This window comes from Melospiza melodia, chromosome W (assembly GCF_035770615.1).
Source record: "Melospiza melodia melodia isolate bMelMel2 chromosome W, bMelMel2.pri, whole genome shotgun sequence".
Classification (NCBI taxonomy): domain Eukaryota; kingdom Metazoa; phylum Chordata; class Aves; order Passeriformes; family Passerellidae; genus Melospiza; species Melospiza melodia.
Genome location: NC_086225.1, coordinates 7,835,979 through 7,856,819, shown reverse-complemented (window position 1 = coordinate 7,856,819; position 20,841 = coordinate 7,835,979). Strand labels below are relative to the sequence as shown.

Sequence of the window (20,841 nt, the reverse complement as noted above, 5' to 3'; positions counted from 1 at the left end):
TAAAGGGTGCTGAACTGCATGTGGTGAATTAACCCAAGCAAGGAAGGTGATTTTCTTTTTTTATAGCTATCCCTTTTCCTACTGAGATTTGGATCAGTGATTGTCCCAGTCTGAGGCAGTTGGATTCTGCTTAAAAGAGGTAGAGAGATCCCCCTCAGAGCTCAGCAGCAGGCTGTAGGATTTTGAGCATCTTTTTTGTGCTGAGTGTTTCAAGTAGCAGAAACCTGATCCCAGTTTCTTCTGAGGCACTGCAATGAATTTAGGCTGTTCTCTCAGATTTCCCCTTCATTATTTACTTGAGGCTTGGACCTGAAATCTTTCTACCCAAATCCCATTTGTTCCAGCCAATTTTATTCTCATCTGTTTGACAAATACTGTTATCTTCTGCCCTGAACACAGTCCACAGCTTGATCTTAGCTAGGGGCAAAGTGGGTGAGTTTTTGTAGACCAGGAGAGACATTCCTGTTTGCCACACATCTGGGAAATCAGGTGCTTTGGTGGGGGGAAGGAGAGGTTAGATTCCTTGAGGTCTCTGCATTTCAGAGCAAACATCTGCTTCAAGTATGACCTAAACCTCTGTCAGATACACTTGTGAAGTGTGTCTGAATTTGCAGTGTGAGCCCAGCACATCCCTCTGGCAGGGAGGGATGGTCATGGACCGAAAGGAGTTCCTGTTCCCCATAACAAACATCTAACTGGCATATTAGGGACAGGATTAGGAGTTTTAAATGGAATTGATTCAGAAATACTGATGAATAAACTGGCCACTGTGGCAGGTAGCCTAACAGAATTGAAGCAGCCTTTATAGTAATCTCTATTGGCATTAGGAACTAGCCAGTGACAGATTTCAAAAGTACTGCCAATGTAAGGGGGTATGAAAAGACTGGGGACCAAGACCACAAGTTAATAGTAGAAGCACTTAGTACAGTTCAAGGTAATGTGTCTTTAGCTTTCAGTTGTAAACAAGCACAGTTATGGGTGCAGGCAACAGCAGCTCTGATCATATGGGAAGGGGGTGAAGGTAATTTTCCAGCTGAAATTCGGAAGATTGTGTGGGATAATGCAATTGATTTTGAAAGGAAGTTTGAGTCTGTTGGAGAATGAGGCCTTTGTCGGGGATGAGCCATTTGTCGGTGAAGGGAGACTCGGACACTCAATATGAGTCATCAGCAAGTTCCGTTTATTGAGGAGAGCATCAGACACTTATACAGCAAGTAATAAGCTTATGAATATTCTGTAAGCCAAGCGATCTATTGGTTAAACTATACCATCAACTCTTCCTCATTGCTTTGGGCCTACATTCTCTATTTCCCACGTCTCTCTTCCCCTTGTTATCATACCCAGCTAGGCCCAAGGACACGCTATCGTGCAGGTGCAGGACTTGGAATTAGCCACGGCCTTGTACTTTTCCAGTCTCTAGTCAGCTAAATTCCCAACATTTCCCCTGTTTTGTTTTGGAAAAAGCAAAGTTCTATGGGCTAACTGTGTCACACTCTTTGCAACACAAAAATAGGCAATTCTAACAACTATTACATTACAAGCAGTATTCTCAACTAGCAAGGTTTCTCTCTTATAAGGGATCTAAGCCAGGGACACAAACTGAAAAAGCTATCACTATTTATAGGATATGCTATACGACAGATACAAAAAGGATTCTATGTGCTACAAGGCTCAAACAAAACTCAGGTGTGCTAATACAACCTACAAAAATAAGCTAAAGGAGCAACATGTGCGCGGGTTTCATCTGCGTCGATTGTCTGGTAAGTTTGCTTTCCATCTTCAAACAGCAGATATACTTGAAACAGGAATGGCTCTACTCACAAATGCTTCTGATTGTCTCTTTTAACTAAAGTTTCTCTGATGTTCACGACAACACCTTGCACACAAGTCATAAAATAAACGCCTGTCATAAAAGCATAAATCTATCTAACATCACTTAAACTTAATAGCACTTAAACTTAACAGAAATTAAACTGAACAGCACTTAAACCTAACAGGAGATAAACTTAACAAAACTTAACCTTAACAGTATTTAACATTTAATGGCACTTAATAGACAATTTAACTTAAACTACTTAGCAACGGATAGAACTTACTATAGAAATAGAATAGAATGTGGAATTTACTATAACTTACTTACAGGCCTAACTCCAAAATACTAAGCTAAAACAACTTTCTTCATGTGTTTGCTACAGCATTTTTACACTTGAATGCACTTAAACATAAGGAGTTTGTTCAAGGTATAGCTGTGGAAAAATTCTTTTTAATTCAGTGCTTGCTTTTACCTCTACCATGTCCACGCAAAGCTCAAAGAATACAAAAAGCACACTCATTACATCTTACTTATACAATCGCTTTAACATATCTTTAACATTTTTAAATTTTTCAAAATACAATTTCAGAGTTTGATGTTCCACTGACTGAGTTATCTGTGCTTCTGATGTTTAAAGTCGATATTAATACAGGTGATTTTGACAGCATAATGGATGCTAAGCCAAATCGGCTGAAATTTGGCCCACGCATTCACTACGCTGATTTCTCTTTCACAGTCTCTGCCAGGAAGAACAAAAAGTCTTTTTAACTTAGGTGAGGAACATCTTGATAGTTAATGCTCCTTGGTGTCACTTATTTATTATCACTGGTTTCTTAATTGCAGCAGGGATCTTTTCTTTTGTTGACAAGAGTCACATTTATTACGGCTGTTAGGTCTAAAACTGAAGCTTTTGCTGGCCGCGGAGCGGAGGGAGAAGCGCTCGTGCTGGAAAAGCGCTCTGGTCTTGTGCCGCTTGTGTCGGAGCGGGTGACCCCCCCGCGCTGGACTTCTTGTTTCATGAGACTCTCCAGCAGGCTGACTGACTGCGTGTGCCGGACTCGCAGCACAGCATCTCAGGCGGTGCTCTGCTCCCCCCGCAGCGGGGCTCCGCTCCCCCCGCGGCTGCCTCCGCTACCGCCGCTGCAGCGCAGCATCTCAGGCGAGCCGCCCGCCGCGCCTGCTCGCCATGGCGCAGCGCCCATGCCAAGTTCGGAGTGGCACAGCCCCGCGGGCGCCCCGAGCCGCGGCTGCTGCCGCCATCACAGCAGGGTCGCTGACCCACTGTGCGTATACTTGCAGCGCCAGCACAACAACACACATTTTTGCAAGTCTATATGCAGCAATCTCGGGAATTCTCTTCCCAAGTCAACAGTCTATAGTCCCCGCTTTTCTAAAAAGCATTTAAAAAGGATTATATGCCGCTTGTCCCTGTATTACCTTTTAACCTGTCATTTATTCAGCACGCTGCAGCCTTTCCAGGATTTCGACGGCATTCAGTCAGCTGGACTCTCCTGTGAGGTCGCCAGGGCACCGAAGCCCGCCTTTCTCCAGGTTTCCCATATGGGGTCGCCTGAGGCAGGGCCCGCTTTTTGTGCCTCCCGGGCTGCGTCGGGACTGACACCAAAATACTGCACCGACCGTGGCTCGCAGGGGTCCATAGGGTTGCTATTCGGGCGCCATTTGTTGCAGAATGAGGCCTTTGTCGGGGATGAGCCATTTGTCGGGTGCAGGGAAAACTCGGGGCTCAGTATGAGTGATAAGCAAGTTCCGTTTATTGAAGAGAGCATCTGTTATGGTTTGGGCCTGGCAAAGCCAGAGCCCCCATGAGTACACCTTCTCCCCAGTGTCTGCTGCGAGATGTGACCAGGAATAAACAAAGCAGGCTCCAACTTCAACATACAGAAAAGTTTATTAACTAAGCTACACACAAACAATTACTAAACTACAAAACTACACACAAAAGAGGGAAAAAAAAACACAAGGAAAATGAAAACCTCACAAAAACACTCTCCCCCTCCTCCCCCCTAAATTCCCAATACAATACATCCTCCAAAATCACCAATTCTAGGTCCAACACCACCCTTTAGATTGCTCAAACTTTCAGTTCCTCAAGAGGAGAGGGAGTCCTTCCATGTGTCATGGTGGCCTCTTCCGTCCTTGTTCCGGTGCTCTCACCACCGAACAGGGATCAGGGCTGCTTCCAGGGTTGTCTTTTTTTAAGGATGCTTTGTCCAGTTCCAGAAAAACACAGTATCTCACCTTCTCACCTCTGGGACATCCGTCCCCCCCATATTTTATATACCCCCTGGGGCCGAGGGGTACCCACACTGAATCTTCTCTGGCACTGGGACATTTCTCCCCCTGGACTCAGTCTCTGTATCTCACGGAAACATAGCTCTGTCCATGGCTACACAAAAGAGTCCAGCATAACATGCCACTCCATCTTCTCCATTCTTTCAACATCTCTCACTCTCTCTCTCTGGTCGAGACCTCCATCACTCGTTCATTTCCTTTGTCCTCCTCCACTCTTATCACTCGTCTAGGAAGGGTTAATGTTCTGTAAGGCTTTCATTGTCCAAAAAGGGTTAAAAAACTCCTCCAGGCGGCTGGACTCCTGGCTGCACCCCCCCCCCCCCCCCCCATCTCCTCAGCCGGGCTGCCTGCTGCCAGCACATATTTACTGAATTTCAAGGTAACACAGGCTGCACTCTCTCTCTCTCTCTCTCTCTGTCTGTCTCCAAAGGCGGGGGGGGGGGGGGGGGAATGGCTGTCCGATGTCTCTTGGGGCTTTCCACCCTTTCATCCTCCAAGGCCTCCTTACTCCCATCTCTGTCCAGGCCCAGGCCTACCGCATGGCTGCCCCTTCCCCGCCCAGCAGCAGCGGCTGGACGGGGGAGAGATCCGAACTCCGTCCCTCGAAGTCCCAAGAGAGCCTCCCAGGCCCGAAGCTCTGCTTTTAACCCCTGGGTGTTCTCGGAGGTGTGTCCTAAAACCCACTGGCTACCCCAGGTGCCAATATCAAAATCCAAGCACCCATTGGTTTGACCACAACATCCCAGAATTCCCACTTCTTCCTGGTCAAACCACCACAGCATCAGACACTTATACAGCAAATAATAAGCTTATGAATATTCTGTAAGCCAGGCAAACTATTGGTTAAACTATACCATCAACTCTTCCTCATTCCTTTGGGCCTACATTCTCTATTTCCCTCGTTTCTCTGTCCACTTGTTATCATACCCAGCTAGGCCCAAGGACACGCTATCTTGCAGGTGCAGGACTTGGAATTAGCCATGGCCTTGTACTTTTCCAGTCTCTAGTCAGCTAAATTCCCAACACATGAGGGCACTCTTTAGCTGGTGAAAGGCCCGTGTGGCTTCCTTTCTCCACTGGAGATCTCTGTTTCCATTGGCAATAAGAGCATAGAGTGGTCTGGCGAGCAGTCCATAATTATAAACCCACAGCTGGCACCACCCTGCCATGCCTAAGAAGGTTGGGAGTTGTTGTTTGGGGTTTTGGGGTTTGGCATATGGCTTTTTTGCAAGGTTGCCCTTAAGTCTGTTGCTCAGCACTGGCCTCATACTCCAGGTAGATTACTTTCTGTTTCATTACCTGTGCCTTTTTCTTTGATACTCTGTATCCTTGGAGTCCTAGGAAATTCAAAAGGCTTACTGTCCAGGCCACACGTTTCCCTCATCCAAGTGGCTACTAGAAGACCATCCACGCACTGCAACAGCCTCCCTTCTTTCTGCGGAGCTTCCCAGGACTCTGGATCTTTGCAAGTTGTTCTCCAATCAGAGTGGGGGCATTTTTTGAAGCCTTGAGGCAGATGGACCATGTGAGCTGGGTTTTGCACTGCTTCTAGGGCTTTCCCATTTGAATGCAAAAATTTTCTGGCTGGCTTCATGGATAGGGAGGAAAAAGAAGTCACCTTTTAGGTCAAAAACAGTAAACCAGGTTAGCTCAGGTGTTAAACAAGTTAATAAAGTATATGGATTTGCTACCACAGGGTATAAATTCTGTGTTATCTTATTGACAGCCCTTAATCCAGTACTATCAATTATTGGGCTGATTCCTTCCCCATCTTCTTTTTGAGGGGGTACTGCTTAATTCTCATTGGTTGTATTCCTTCCTTAAGCTTGATTACTATGGGGGGGCATTTTTCACCCTCCCTGGTAGAGCAGAGGCTCATACCCCCAAAAATACTTATTTACTTCTTCTAATATCTCTGTACTAATGTCCTTCTTAATTTCAGTGGCTGTTAATGTTAAGCCTTACATCTTTATATCATTTGCCTCCAGAGAACCCTTTCTCATTTGAGAATGTTTAGCGAATTGGGCATATACAAAAGCTTCTAAGTACACGTTACTTTAAAGGTTTGCAAAAGTATGCCTTCTCTGACTGGCCAGTTGTTCCCCACACTACAACATAAACATTCTCCACAGGTACTAAAGCTTTATTTAAAACTGAATATATGGCCCCTGTATCAACTAAAATTCCACCCTTTTCTTCTGGTCTCACTGCCTCTCACAGAGGGGTCTGTTACCTCCTAGTTCTGGATGAAATTAGACTGCCAGGAGGGGGATGGGTGAGAATGGGTGTACCTTTGGAGCCTGAGTCCTCTTCCCTTTTGGGGAGGTCCTCCTTATCCTCCTTCCCTTACCTTAGGAGGAGCCTTTAACAAATCATATGTACTCATTTTGTGAGTTGTAATCGGTTTGCGTTTCAGCATGATAATCTTTGTCTGACTTCATACATTGCTGTCTTATGCTGCATGCTGAGCAACACGTTTGATTTACCTTCTCTTTGCTTTGTTTTTTTTTTCAAGAGCTACACCAGTAGGTCAGAAGGAGCTCTGAACCCACAGTTACTCTGCCATTCTGTGTGATTTCTTAAAGCAAAAAACACATCAGCATACGGGACCTTATCCCATTTACCTTCCCATTTTAAAACAGCATTAACTGCAATAAGGTATTACAAGTCTTTTCATTTTCTGAGCAGCCCCTACTGGCAGCCTTCTCCCAGTGAGCCCCTCCCAAAAGGGGCTAGTTCAGGAATCTCTTTGCTCTGGTTAGTTCTCATTATCTCCTTCTCCTTATACTATCTGGTTTCCACCCAAGCCTCAGTGTCTTTTCTCAGTTTTTCCTCACAGACCTCCAGGTGGCAGGTATCAGATGTGATTCTCCACACATAAGCTTTAAGATCTCAGGTTCTGAATTGGCTTGATCAGGAACCTTTAATTTACACTTAAGACACAGAACAGCAATACTAGCGCCTCTCACAAACTCTGCATTGCACATAAGGTGCCAGCCTCTCAGTGCACCAAAAACTCCCGGGAATTGCCCGCAGGCTATTCCGTTTATCACTTCGGAGTTTATCACTTAACCTCTATGGCGGGTTGTTCTCAGTCCAAAGTTACTATATTACCCACTGAAGTCCCATAAACTCATTCATCTCTTCTATCTAAACTCTGTTTTACAAAATCTCAGTCTTTTCTAGTTCTCTTCTTGCACAATCTAATTAAAGCATTGTTTCTACTGACACTCACTTTACTGCCTTGCAAAAGGCTGTGCCTGTTACAGCAACAACTCTGATATGCCCACAAACACAGACCCCCCCCCCATCTCAAATTCACTAGAGTCAGGGCTTGAATTGCTGGGGGGGAGGGGGGGGAATTCTTGGAATTCCTTTAATTCGCTTTACCATAGTTAAATATAAATCACCATATCATAGTTATTCTGTGCAAAATGCTACACTTGTTGCAAACAAAATCCTAAAATCTCCACAAACACCACCATACAATCTGAGAATCAAATTACCAAAATGCGGGGGAAGAACCACACAAACTCACCAGGAAAGGGCATATCTCTCAAAGTGCCCACTTTTCTCAACACAGCACAGCATACAATAATTCAGCATTTACCCACATCAGCTTTCTCTGGTCCTCACCCACTCTGGACACAATCAAAATAATAGCACACAGTAAATTCCAGAGATCAAGTCCAAACTACCATGCAAAGGAACTCCCTGAGCTCGTACTCATGGTTAAAATGTGCCAAATCTACACAAATCACCACATTTAAACACAATAAATATCCTCACTGACGTTTCTCCACTTGTTCCACTTCTCCGCAGGGCACTCCCTGCCCCCACAGCCTGCCGCAGCCAGTGCCTGAAGCCTCACCCATCCGCTTCAAACACGGGTAGAACTCACTCCCCCGTGTCATGGGTGAAGTCACTTGTTTGCTCTCTCTTTAATATGCCACACACTCACATGGTTACAAACACATAAACATTAACCACACAATGCATTAACCATACAATGATAGTGTCCGGACACCACTCGCACATACACACAACAGAGGTTCACTCGACCCACCCCCAGGGTCACTAGCAGTCACTCTACCGAACAGTGAACCCCTGTCTCTAGTCTAGCCGCTCTATCGACACAGGCACAGGCTGAGGACTCAGACATCTCTGAGTGACTTATTCAGCAGTCCTATTTCTCTTTTCCCCCGGGGGCCCCTCAATACATACAGTATCCTCCGCACACCAGCAGGTCCTTGTCTGTCTCCACAGGAGGCAAGCTGGAGCTCCTCCAGGAAAATCCCAGGGCACGCCTTGGAGGTCTGTCTATCCCGTCTGCCCCTGTGGGGACAGAGATGGTCCCATCTGGGTCACCAGAATGTTTTGCGGAGATAAACAAAACTCCGCAACTTTTGTGAAAGTTGTAAAGCCAGTATGTTTATTACAGCGCTGGATGCATGTGGGAATTGTTCCCCTAAAATGACATGCGTACCTCTGGGAACTTCAGGTCCCTTTTTATCCCCCTCTCAAATACATATGCATACAATTTCACAATAGGTTCATACATATTCATTTTTACGAATTTTGCGTGGCATTTGCTGCTAGTTCTTCTTTATCAGAAAGAATTCCTAGGTCAGGTTGACCTGCTCTCAAAGCAGTCTCTGTCTCTCTATCACCTTCTGTCTCCTCCCCCCCCCCCCTTATCTCTGTCCTTCACTGAAGCAGTTTCTCTGAGCCTAGGCTTTTGCAGTCAGACTACACAGCAAGCTACATACTTAAAGATGTACATTCCGCCTAAATCAAAATGGATTTCTACCCTGGAAAATTTCCACTCTGCCTCAGAGGTAGGATCAGGAGAAAGACAAAGCAGGTTCAAAACTTTAAAAGGATATAAAGAAAAGTTTATTAACACTAACAAAAAGAAAGAGTAATAAGAATTAGAACAAAACCTTCAGGACACTTCTCCTCCCCCCACAAACTTTTCTTTCCCAATGACAATGTAAAGGAACGAACCCTAAAATTTCAGTCAGGTTACCACCTCTAGAATAGTCTTTATTCAGTTCACTTAGGGAGAGAAGTCCCTCTTGTTAATGTTATGGAGACTTCTCCACAAGAAAACAGTTCTCTCGTGACTCTCTCCAGGAATAGCAGCTGCCTGGGGAAATCTGCAATAGTGAAATCATTCCCATTTTTCACAGCTTTTCCCACATCTGTGTTTATGGGCCATGTCAACTTATGGGGTACTGTTTTAAAGATGAGCTGTTCAAAGGCAAAGGTTTGCATTATCTATCTCTGAAATCATCTTCTGCCTGGGGGCTCCGGATCTTTATCATTCTTCTCTCCTTCTCTGTTCACACTCCTCATAGGATCACAGCTACTTTAACATCTGCTTACTTTGGCATGGAGGCCTTTGCTTGATACCTACAATTTGAACACTTTAATCTCCCCATAACTTCATGCATTATACGGAAAAAAGTCTTTCTCCATATCTTTACAAGAGGATTTCAGCCTAAAATTAAAGGCATCTCCTCATCCCTCTCATCTGGGACTCAACTTCTTCTTCACTTACTTTGGTGTTTTCATGTTGCTCCCCTACATTGCCTGCATATTTTTCCTTTCTCTCACTCGAGGGAGGATTGAAGCACTGGAAGAGTTAATATCTTGCCTGGGGCCTGCAGATGGTCACCTGACCCAGGCTGGGCTTAGTAGCTTGCAGTGGGAACTGTGGTTGGGGCGGGAGGATGGCTTCTCTCCCCTGCATGGTGGTTGCAGGCAAATCTCTACAGTGGTAGAATCTTGGCTGAGCCAGCCTGGGGCTGCTCCTGGGGGCCGGTGGGCTCAGCTCGGCCCCGCTTAGTAGCAGCAAGATGTTAGAAATCGCAGCCATGGCCTGGCCCAGCATCGGCTCCATGGCCTCCCCTCCCCTGCCCGGCAGCCGATAGGGGGGGGGGGGGGGGGGGAGGGGGCCCCGGTGGGCAGCCTGAGAAGGGGGCCTGGCCCCACAGCAGGGGCTGCCTGGCCCCTGTTACCTCTTTGCCAGTCGGAAAAGAAAGAAGTTGTTCCCGTGTTTCTTTCATCTTTAACATGTGTTTTTCACAGAGGCGTGTATAACTTTCGAGTGGCTGGAAGCTTTGCATCACTTCCATGAATGCCTCTCATGGAAAACCACCACACTGATAAAACCAGTCAGTGAGTCGTTTTGAATATTAAAACTTTGTTAAACCACTAGAAAGCTGAACATGCCTCTGTAAACGCACATGTTAAAAACGAAAAATCCCGGGAATTCTCTTTTTCTCTTCCAGCCTGAGAGCAGGTAACAAGGCCAGCCCGGCCTCCTGTCTCGGCTGGGCTGGGCTGGGCGAGGCAGGCTTTGCTGCGGGGCCGGGCCCCATCAGCTGCTGGGCAGGGAAAGGGGAGGCCGCAGGGCCAAGGCCGGGCCGGGCCACGACTACGGCTGCTAACATTTTGACACTACTAAGCCCTGCCCCGCTGCCAGCCCAGGCCAAGCCACGGTTCACCAGGCCCCCAGGAGCAGCTCCGGGCTGGGCCAGCTCGGCTAAGATTCTGCCACCATTGAGGTTCAGCTGCAACCACTGAGCAGGGGGAGGAGAAGCCATTGGCCCCCAGCATGCTGCTATATAGGGGCCTGAGTAAATATATGTATGGTAGTGTAAATATATATATTGCAGTGAAAGATCTCTGTATTGTATAAGTGACCCTGCCCCGATTCTAGTTATTGTAAATGGGCTGCAGCTGTGATGTCCTTAATTGGGCAGCAGCTGTAGCCTGTGAAGGTAGCCGGGATAAAAGGGGGTGGGGCAGTCAGGGAGAACATTGGAGAGGAGCCCTGACTGAGAAGCAACAACAATGCTGCTGTGAAGACAACACTGCTACTGTGTTCTAGCCTGGCTACTGAGATAGTTGCCTCTCCTCACCAGCAAGGCTGCCAAAGAAATCCTCTACTGTAAACAGCTCCACCACTGCCCGGCAGAAATCATATGACCTCTCACCAGGCCTGGGTGAGATATTAACTCTTTCAGTGCACAGACGAGACCTACAGGCATCAATCCTCCCTTGGGTGAGAGAAAAGGACAGAGTGAGAACATGTAGAGGAACAACATGAAGATACCAAGGTCTGTGAAGAACGGTTCAAGTCCCAGATGGAAGGGATGAGGCCATGCCTCGATCTTGGGGTTGAAGTACTCTTGTAAAGCCATGGAAAAGATATAATTGATACATCAGACTCTTCTTCCCTGTAACCCATTGAAAAGTATGGGGGATGAAGCGTTCAAATTGTAGATATGAGCAAAGGAATCTATCCTAAAGCAAGCAGGTGTTGAAGTAGCTTTAATTTCATGAGAAGCTTAAACAGAGAGAGAAGAGTGATGAAGACCCTCTGCCCCAGGGAAAGAAGAAGAAAACCTCTGTTCTCAGGGATGATCTCAGATATAGATAAAGAGAACCCTTGCTCTTGAACAGCTCATCCATAAAATAATACCCCATAAGTTGACATGGCCCATAAACACAGCTGTGGGAAAAGCTGTGAAAAATGGGAGGGACTTCATGATTGCAGATTTTCCGGGCGGCTGCTATTCATGGAAGTTAAAAGCTACGAGAGAACTGTTTTGTTGTGGAGAAGTCTCCATAAATTGACAAGAGGGTCTCCTCTCCCTAAGTGAACTGAAGAAAGACTATTCTAGAAGTGATAAACTGACTGAATTGTTTCTGTACATTGTGAGTGGGAAAGAAAAGGTTATAGGGGGGAGGAGAAGTGTTCTGAAGGTTTTATTCTGATTCTTATTTTTCTTTTTTATTAGTTAATGTTAATAAAGATTTCTTTATAACTTTTTAAAGTTTTGAACCTGCTTTGCCTTCCTCCTAATCCTATCCCACAGCAGGAAATGAGTAAGTATATTCTAGTAGGTGCACTAGTGTGTTGCCAGCGCTAAACCCACCAAATTTTTGTGAATTGTCAGAGAGCAAGAATGACCCAAGTGAACAAGGGCTTTCTAATTATTCAATGAGACTTTACTTGTCTGCTACAGTTTCTTTTTTTACTGTATCCCCTATGTTTCCCTCTCAAATGAGATGGAATAAGGGGTTGCTTGATTTTGCTATGGCTCATTAAAGAAGGATGTTAGAGGAGCAGTCACATTGGACTCATGTTCTTTTGAAACTCCAGTACTTGGTACTCTTAGGGCAAAACAGATGTGAAATCAATGTGACATGCACCTTTGTGTCAGTGCATGGCTGCTCTGCTCTTCCAATTGCTTCTTGCTGCCACACATAAGAAATAAGAAAAAGTATGATGGATGGCATTTCAAAAATGCAATACACTATGTATTTGAGAAGGAAAACCCTTATTCCTACTGAAGATTTACTGGTTGTTTTGTACTTTTTGGGGGCTTTGTGGCTTTGGCTATTTCACTGAAGAAGTCAGCAATGGCACCTTAACTTCAGCTTAACAGTCTGTGTTAATAATTGTTTTTAAAATTATGATTTGTATTAAATTGCAAGCAATTTAATTTTAGTTGAATTACCAGCTGATTGAATACCCACAAGAAGTGGATATCAGAATACATTTTCAGGGGACTTCCCTCCTATGTCAGGATGTTTAATTTTATATCAGCCTCGAAGGGAGACAAACAAGCCTTTGTGAAATGCACCTCAGGAAACATTCCCACCCAAGGGAGACTCAGAAAAGAGTCCAAGTGGTGTGGCTTTCACATGGTATTTTATTTACTTGCCACTTAGTTTTTTCTTCATTAAGTTTTTCACTTGTACACTTGACTGTCCCATTAGAGCCTCTGGCTAGATCTACCCTCTGACTAGATCAAATCTGAGCCATTTTACAGTGGGGCCAGGAATCATTTTTTATTTATCACTTTTTTTTTTAGCCCTTTTTTTTTCTGCTTCTATCTGCATTTCTCAGAGCAGGGATTAAAATAACTTTTTGAAAAATTTTTAATCTGGTAATTCATCTTTTGTGTTTCCTTTCTAGGCCGAATTCACCAAGCTATGGTAACATCTCTAAATGAAGATAATGAAAGTGTAACTGTTGAATGCATTGAAAATGGAGATACTAAAGGCAAAGAGGTAAACCTAATTATTTTAGAACTTTTGTCTTTTAAAAAATGTGCCATCTGCATGAATTATGCTTTGGAATTTGCACTGGAAATGGAGAAAATATAAATCTTAATTTACATAACTGTTGCCTTTTTCAACCTAGAAATGAAACTCAAGAGAGTTTTAATATAGGAGGTAATATAAAAGTGTATCTTTATTTGTAGGCCTCCAGGGGCATTTATGGGGAATGTCCACAAAAGCCCACCCCTACAAGGGGTGCATACAGTTTTATAGGTTTTGTAAATTAGCATAATTGACAAAAAACACCAATTAGGAGCACAAGTGGTGAGGCAATTCCCCCTGGGTCAAGCCCCTTCTAAGTCTTCCCTTCCTCAGTACTAGCTGTACTTTGTTTATTGTGAAGAGTTCTTCTCAACCTTGGTAGCCAGGAAGAACCAAGATAGAATAGGGTCCTTGTACCCCCCAGGGCTTGGAGCTCTGGAATTTGTTTTCTTTCTGTCTAGGGAAAGGGCATGGAAAATTACTGAGACAATCAGTCGCTAATACAATAGGTTACAAATATACTTGTAAAGAATACAGAAAATATATAAGGGGAAAAAAAGGCAAAAATCAAAATGGCATCAGATGATTCTTTGTTTACAGACTGTTTTAAATGGGAGTTTTTAGGCAAATGCTGGTTTCTGTTGTATCAAATTTTACTTCCTGAGTTCTTTGTTATAGCTTTTATATAGTGCTGTTCGTATTTTGATTTTGAAACAGATGACAAAGGCTGAACTTGTTACCCTTTTTACAAGTAGAAAAATCAAATTTTCAAGAGGGAGAATGACTTGCAATTCAGATAGGAAGCCAGTGGGAACTGGATTAAAAATCCTTTTCTGTTTGTATTATTGAGGGATTAAACTGCTAGTCTGTTTGTTTTAGGCAATAATTTTCCAGCCCTGCTTTCTTTAAGAAACTGTGTCTGTCTCAGTTATGCTTTGCTGTCCCATCTTCCTGTAAATTTTGGACCATGTTGGCCAGTTTCAGCTGAAATTTGGAGAAGTGACGAAAGTGAAGGGAGACTTGCACATCCTATTGATGATCATCGGTCTCAGATTTATTGATCCAGCTTACATACTTTTATAGTAGTGTTAATTAAGCTCATACATATTGCAAAAACCGAGCTCATCATTGGTTACAGATTACATGCCAACCCCTCCTTTGTTGCTAATACCTGTGGTTTCTTGTTGAGGCTAATACTTGTTTTTCATATCCTGCTGTTGACTGTTATTTACTAGCTTCAAGGACTCCAGATTTTCACCATGTTTTTCTCATCATATAACCAAGGACACAGTGTTATTGTTTTTCTCGCAAGGAAAAAGGCTGAGAACTTACTACTTACAGCTGCTTCTTACTGCTTAACCAGCTGTATATGATCATGGCCTTTTTCTATAAGCCATGTCTGAACAAAACTCTCCACAGAGAAGCAGCTCAGAAATAATTGCATTTCACCAGTTTTGTCAAAACATGGGAAAAAGGAAAAAAAAGGTTGTGAGAATGTCCTGGTGATCTCATCAGCTGAACTCATCTTGCTAGACACAGAATCCATAGAGTAGTGAGGTCTTTGAAAGGTCCAGCCAGAGGAAGTAGCAGTCTATAGAGACCAAAGCTATTCAAGATTTTAGGAAACCGAGTTTCAATAGATCTGAAGCCAGTTATTTTTAAGTTCCTGTCTTATCCTCCTTACATTTTGCAGCTTTTTGAATGAGGAGCGCTTACCAAGGAAAAAAATAGAATCATAAATTTGACGTGGCTTCAGCTCTACTTATTATTTCTTGGGTGATTGTAGTTCATGTGTTTCTTTTGCACTGTCTGGGAAATTTCAAATGATTGAGATCTCTTTCTTTTTATGTTACAAAATGTCTTTCATATTCTGCAGTAACTGTCAAATTACCACAGTAATACTATCTACTTCTGTTTTAATTTAATCACTTTACAGAATTATCAATACTTATTGGTATCACATCCTACTCCTAAGAAGAAGGGAACACCCAAGATTCATAGATGCCTGTGGTGGAAAATGTCAAAAGCTAGAAGGGTCTGAAAAAGCTTACAAAGTTTTATTATCAAATCATACACTTGGTGTGGAAATTGGTATAAGTTTTTTCCTTATTTTCTAGTAGTAAGAGAAATAGAAGAAAAGAAGGAATAGAGAGAGAGTGAGAGATCAGGTAGGAGAGGAAAGGAGATCACCAGTCCTGGTTCCAGTGTTGATCCAGCTGATGGGGTGTTCAAGGTCCGGGAGGTACCACACAGGCTTTGTGGGGGTATCTTTTTATAGATAAGTTTTCCCCGCCTTAGGATTAGGTTTCTTGCTCTCCTCATCAATGAAGTAGCATGCACAGTCTGCTCTTCTAAGCCTTTCTGGAAATGGATTGGGGGACTATGAGGGTCTTTGGTAGTCTCGATCCTCCTCTATTGGATTGGCCTTCTGTCCACAGTTCATGCCCATTTCTTGACCTCACTTCTGCGCTTGCACTGTCCTTTACATTGTGAAGTCACCGTGAACCAGAACAGGGAAGTGGGCCACAGAAAGGTACTGCCCTACCTTTGTATGGTCTTCCTCTCCAGCCACATCCTGTTCTAACTTGCCCACTTGCACAGCTATCAGTGTTTGAGACATAGCAGTGCATTAACTCCTTGTTGTCCAGGCTTTGACAATTGGTTATTTTTAATTACTCTCTTTTCTGAAGGATCTGTTTTAAACTTACATGAAGACCAAAGCTTACACTGTTTTTAGTGAAAATAAAATAAGATCATTGAGGTTATAGAATTAAGAAATTGTGGGGTAAAAGCACTAAATATATTTTTTGTTTATTCTCAAAAATATAAGGAGAAATAGAGAGGGTAAATATTGTTCTAAGAATCATAAATGTATTTTATATTCTTTTACACAGATTGACTTGGAGAGCATATTTTCACTTAACCCAGATCTTGCATCTGATGAAGATATTGAACCTAGTCCAGAGACACCACCACCTACTTCAACAGCTAAAGTAAACAAAATCATGAAGGTTGGTAATACCTATGCAGCATGTTCATATTAAACTTTCAGTACTCCTATACACGTTGTTATGCTTGAATTTTTAAATCTAACTTTTGTGTCTGTGGAACTACTTGATAAGTGTGTTCCTTTCTTTTTCCTATGCTGAATAGGCGTTTCTAACAATTTTATGAGAACAGGTTTGGTAGAAAAGGAGTTGGGGACTAATATTTATATAACTAAATATATCTCAAGGAAAAATATAGAAAATGTTTTGGAGGTTGTTTTGAAACAGTATACATAGTTCAGTCTTCACCCTGGGCTCTTATAGGAAGGATTTGGCAGCAATCACTTCTTTGTATTGATGATGTCATGTTATTTTTATTTACTGGAAAGAAGCAGAGGTAGGGCTGCAGTTTACATTTTCAATAATAAGGTGATCAAATAACAGATATTTCTTTCTTTTACAGAGTCGACGAACCGTGGCACCTATTAAGAATGACATTCCTGCCAGAGATAACAGAGATAAATGTTATCTCTTTCCCTTTGTCCGCGTTTGACACTGGGTAAGCCCCAGGCACCCACGAAAAATCATTTATTCATTCTCCTCTGCTATAGTTGAGCAGAGGAGGGGAAAAGAACAACTAAAGGGGTTCATGAGTTGAGGTAAGGATTGGAAAGAAACACTTTAAGGGCAAAACAGGCTCAAAACTTGAAAGATATAAAGAAAAATTTATTAACAGAATTAAAATAGGATAATAAGAATTAAAGTAAACCTTTAGAACACTTTCCCTCCCCCCAGCCCTTTTTTCCTTCCCACCGACAGCACAGGGAGACAAAACATGGTGTTTTTAGTCAGTTTGTCACTTGTAAAAATCCTTCTTCAGTTCGCTTGGGGAGAGGAGTCTCTTCTGCTATGCTGTGGGATCCTTCCCATAGGAGACAGTTCTTTGTGAACTTCTCCAATGCCATTCTAATTTTCACAAGTAGCAGTCCTGCCCAAACCTGCTGCAATGTGAGTCCCTTCCACGAGCAAAACAGTCGTCCCACAACTGTTTTTTATGGGTCATTTAGCACATGGAGTACAGTTTTTAAGGATGAGCTGTTCTAGTATAAAATCAAGGGTCCCCTTCCTCTATCTCTGGAAGCAAGGGTCCTCTTTCTCTCTTCAAGTTTGTCACTAGGTTATAGCTTTTCAGTATCCACATGCTCCAATGTGAGCACCTTTTTCTCATGAGCTGTGGGTAGACTTCTACATCCCCCCATGAACTTCATGAATTAAAGGGAAACAGTTTGTTATTTTATAGCCCTCACCACAGCTTGTAGATCAGCTCCGATGCCTGGAGCACCTCCTTCCCCCCTCCCTTCTTTTCACTGACCTTAGTGTCACCATGTTGTTCTCCTCACGTGTCTTCTACCTTTTCTTTTTCTCTGTCTTGGGAGAAAATTGGTCTCCATAGGTTTTTTTGTTGTCAAGTTCCCTCACCTGCTGGCCATGTGGTCCCTGCTGGCACCATGCAGGCAGTGCCAGCCGCCAGCCTTTTTTAATGCGAGGCACTGAAAAAAAGAAAGCTACTGCTGCCACTCCTGCCTTTCTGTCTGCAGCATGGCTGGTTAAAACCAGCTAAGCAAGTAAAGTTCATTGCAAGCCATGCTGAGAGAGCAGCAGCCACGTGGCACCACCCCAACCCCGTCCCCCTGGCTGCCCAATTTCAGCGGCACCGTCTTGTCCACATGGGTGCTCCCAGCACTGATCTTGGCCATATGGCTGCTCATGGCACTGGGATGGCCCCCCTAGCGGAATGGCCCCGGCTGAGAAGGGCTCCGGCAGCCATTCAGGGAAGGGGCCTGGCAGCCCCCTTGCCACCCTTCTGAAGGGAGGAAGAAAGAGAGATTGCATGCTTTTTTTTCATTCTTAAATATGTCATCACAGAGGTGTTACAAACTTCTCTAATCAGGCCAGCCGATATGTCCATCGTCAGAGCTTTCAGGGATTGTCTCTGCTGGACATAAAAGTTTCAAGGAACTTTTCTCTCAGAAGCAGCCTCTGTCTTCCTCCACCCCAGATAAAAGCCAGGTTGTGTTAAACTAACACACCCTTTCAAGGAAGTAAAAAAATATGAGAACACTTTAATCTCCTGCTCATATAACATTTCTTGATAGCTCTGCATTTCTAATTCTAACCCTATGAGTGATTTGCAGAAAAAAAAACTCCATGACTTGTAAAAGTTGTAAAGCCAGTATGATTTATTACAGTGCCAGACGCATGCAGGATAGCTCCCTCAAAGGACATGCGCATCCCCAAGAATTCCCGAGTATATTTTATCCCTTAACTTGTTGCATATGCATAAAGTTTCACGATAGGTTCATGCATATGCATTTCCTATCCCCGTTTTGTATTAAAACTGTCTTATCAGTTTTTATGAGCCTGTGCACTTCTCCAGTAACGTCACTGTAATGTTCACTGTGCCTGCAACCCAGCTTCAGTTTTCTTTCCAAGGTCGGTGGGGCCCCTCCTTATCTCTCTCCAGCTTGGAAGCTTGCATTCCTTTCTAAGTAGCCTTGAATCTCCTCTGTTCTCTCTGCAGGCCTTTTGGGAGCACAGCAATTTAGCAGACTAAATAAGTTTAGCAGGCTATAGACTAAACAAGCTAAAACAGCACTCTTCAGCTAAATCCAAAACTGGTTTCTACCCCAAGTTAAATTTCTAACCCCCTGTCTCAGGATTATTTCTCCCTTTACAGTTAATAGTGAAAAATCTATAAAAACACTCAAATATCACAAGAGGATAAAAGTTTGTGTTGTATGAATATAGATGCATCTAATAACAAGAGAAAGAATAGTTATTTCTCATTGTTTCTGTGAGAAGCAACCGCTCACTTTAGAAATTTTAAAAGGTTTTAAAAATCATTTTAGTGCTTTTCACTGTTCCTCTCCTTAACAGATACTTGTAATTTTCATAGGACAATTATATTAATGACTAATATAATTTTAATTCTCTGTTTAAAATGTTACTTAAACAGTTATCTAAAGCATGTAGAGTAGTCTTGTGAGACTTTCACTTGTCTTTCACAAAGTACAGTAACAGGGGAGTAGTGTTAGTCTATCAATATACAAGAATGAGTTCACACGTTTATAAGTTTTAACAAGTCTACCGCAAAATTAAGGCACAAGGTAAGAATATAAATAACAGCAGTTTGAATGGGTTGGTTTGTATCTCTGTTACAAGCTAAGTTGAACTCTACATATTGTACACCGGGAGTTAGGGGCTCCTCTGGTCAGTAGAGCTCAGTAGTGATACATACACATTGACACGCACAAACACGCCTTTGTTTTCTCAGGTGAGACAGCAGCCAGATGCACAGAGCTGTGCATCCAGAGCCATGTTTCTGGGCATGCTCAGTCCATGTCTGCACATAAGGGTATATGCAGAAGTAGTACACACACACTGGTACTTTTTTATTGGTATAGAATCTTGGAGTACAGAGGTACTTGTTAGCAGCACACACTTGTACACACACACGGAGCTGTGCACGCTCTACTTGCACATGCTAGCACATGTGCCACAGAGACACTCACTTATGTACAGTCTCTACCAATGCACACACACTCACAAACACAAGACTTGCTTGTATGTAGAACTTGTGTACATTAACGCAAGTATATATCTGTGCACACTAATATGTGTAATGTCATAAACACACATCTCTTACACAGGGCTATGCTCACACTTGTAGAACCTGTGCACACTCACAAACACAGAGCTGTAGACAAACTTAGTCACACCTGAGAGGGTGTAATTTAACACACATGTATATAGTAATGCACATAACACGTGTACACCTTGGTACTTGTGTGTGTGCACCCAGTGTTGTGCACACTGGCACACACAGGTATTATATATGTAGACTTACACACCTTGGTACACATGTCCCCATAGATACACATTGGCACATATGTGTAAAGCACTCCCCAGAGCTCTTCTGGAAAGAGAGTAGTAGGACATTTGTACTGCTTGTTACTACCTTGCTACTTCTAGGTAGTATTTTACTCTCTGTGCCTTTGGGGTGGGATCAGACAGTGTTGTTTTAAAGGAAAGGTTAAAGACTGTTGGAATTTTGCTTCCTGCCTCTTACCTTACAATGGCAGGAGGGCACAAAACTGAGCAGGTTTTTGTTGTTTTGTCTTTCCTAGAGGCTTAATCGGCACAAATGGGAGGCCATTTATTTAGATTGTAGAGATTTGGACAAGTACTTCTCTTGCAGAGAACAATTTTAGCATAACAAGTATATAAAAAAATTTGGCCTATCTCCTTTATAAGGAAAAGAGGTTTCTCTTTTGAAATGAATACAAACTAAAACCAGAGAGAAAGGTACTGAAAAGAGAGAGAACAAGACATAGACTGGCTGTCCCCTGTTCTCAGAATGATGAAAGAAAATGCTGAGGCACTTTCCAGTAGATGAGACTGAAGGCTTTGAAATGAAGAGGTGCTAAATTTTCAAATTCTCATGTTCCCATGAGATATATTAATATGTCTCATCCTGTGCCTCTATTCTTTTAAGGCTAAGTATAGATTTATTGCATCTTCTCTGAAGAGGGCAAAACAAAAACC

At 43.2% G+C, this 20,841-nt stretch overlaps 1 pseudogene; it reads left to right on the top strand.

The window, feature by feature from the left end:
- The window catches only part of LOC134431451 (kinesin-like protein KIF2A), a 233,922-nt pseudogene that overhangs the window by 85,502 nt on the left and 127,579 nt on the right, over positions 1-20,841 (top strand).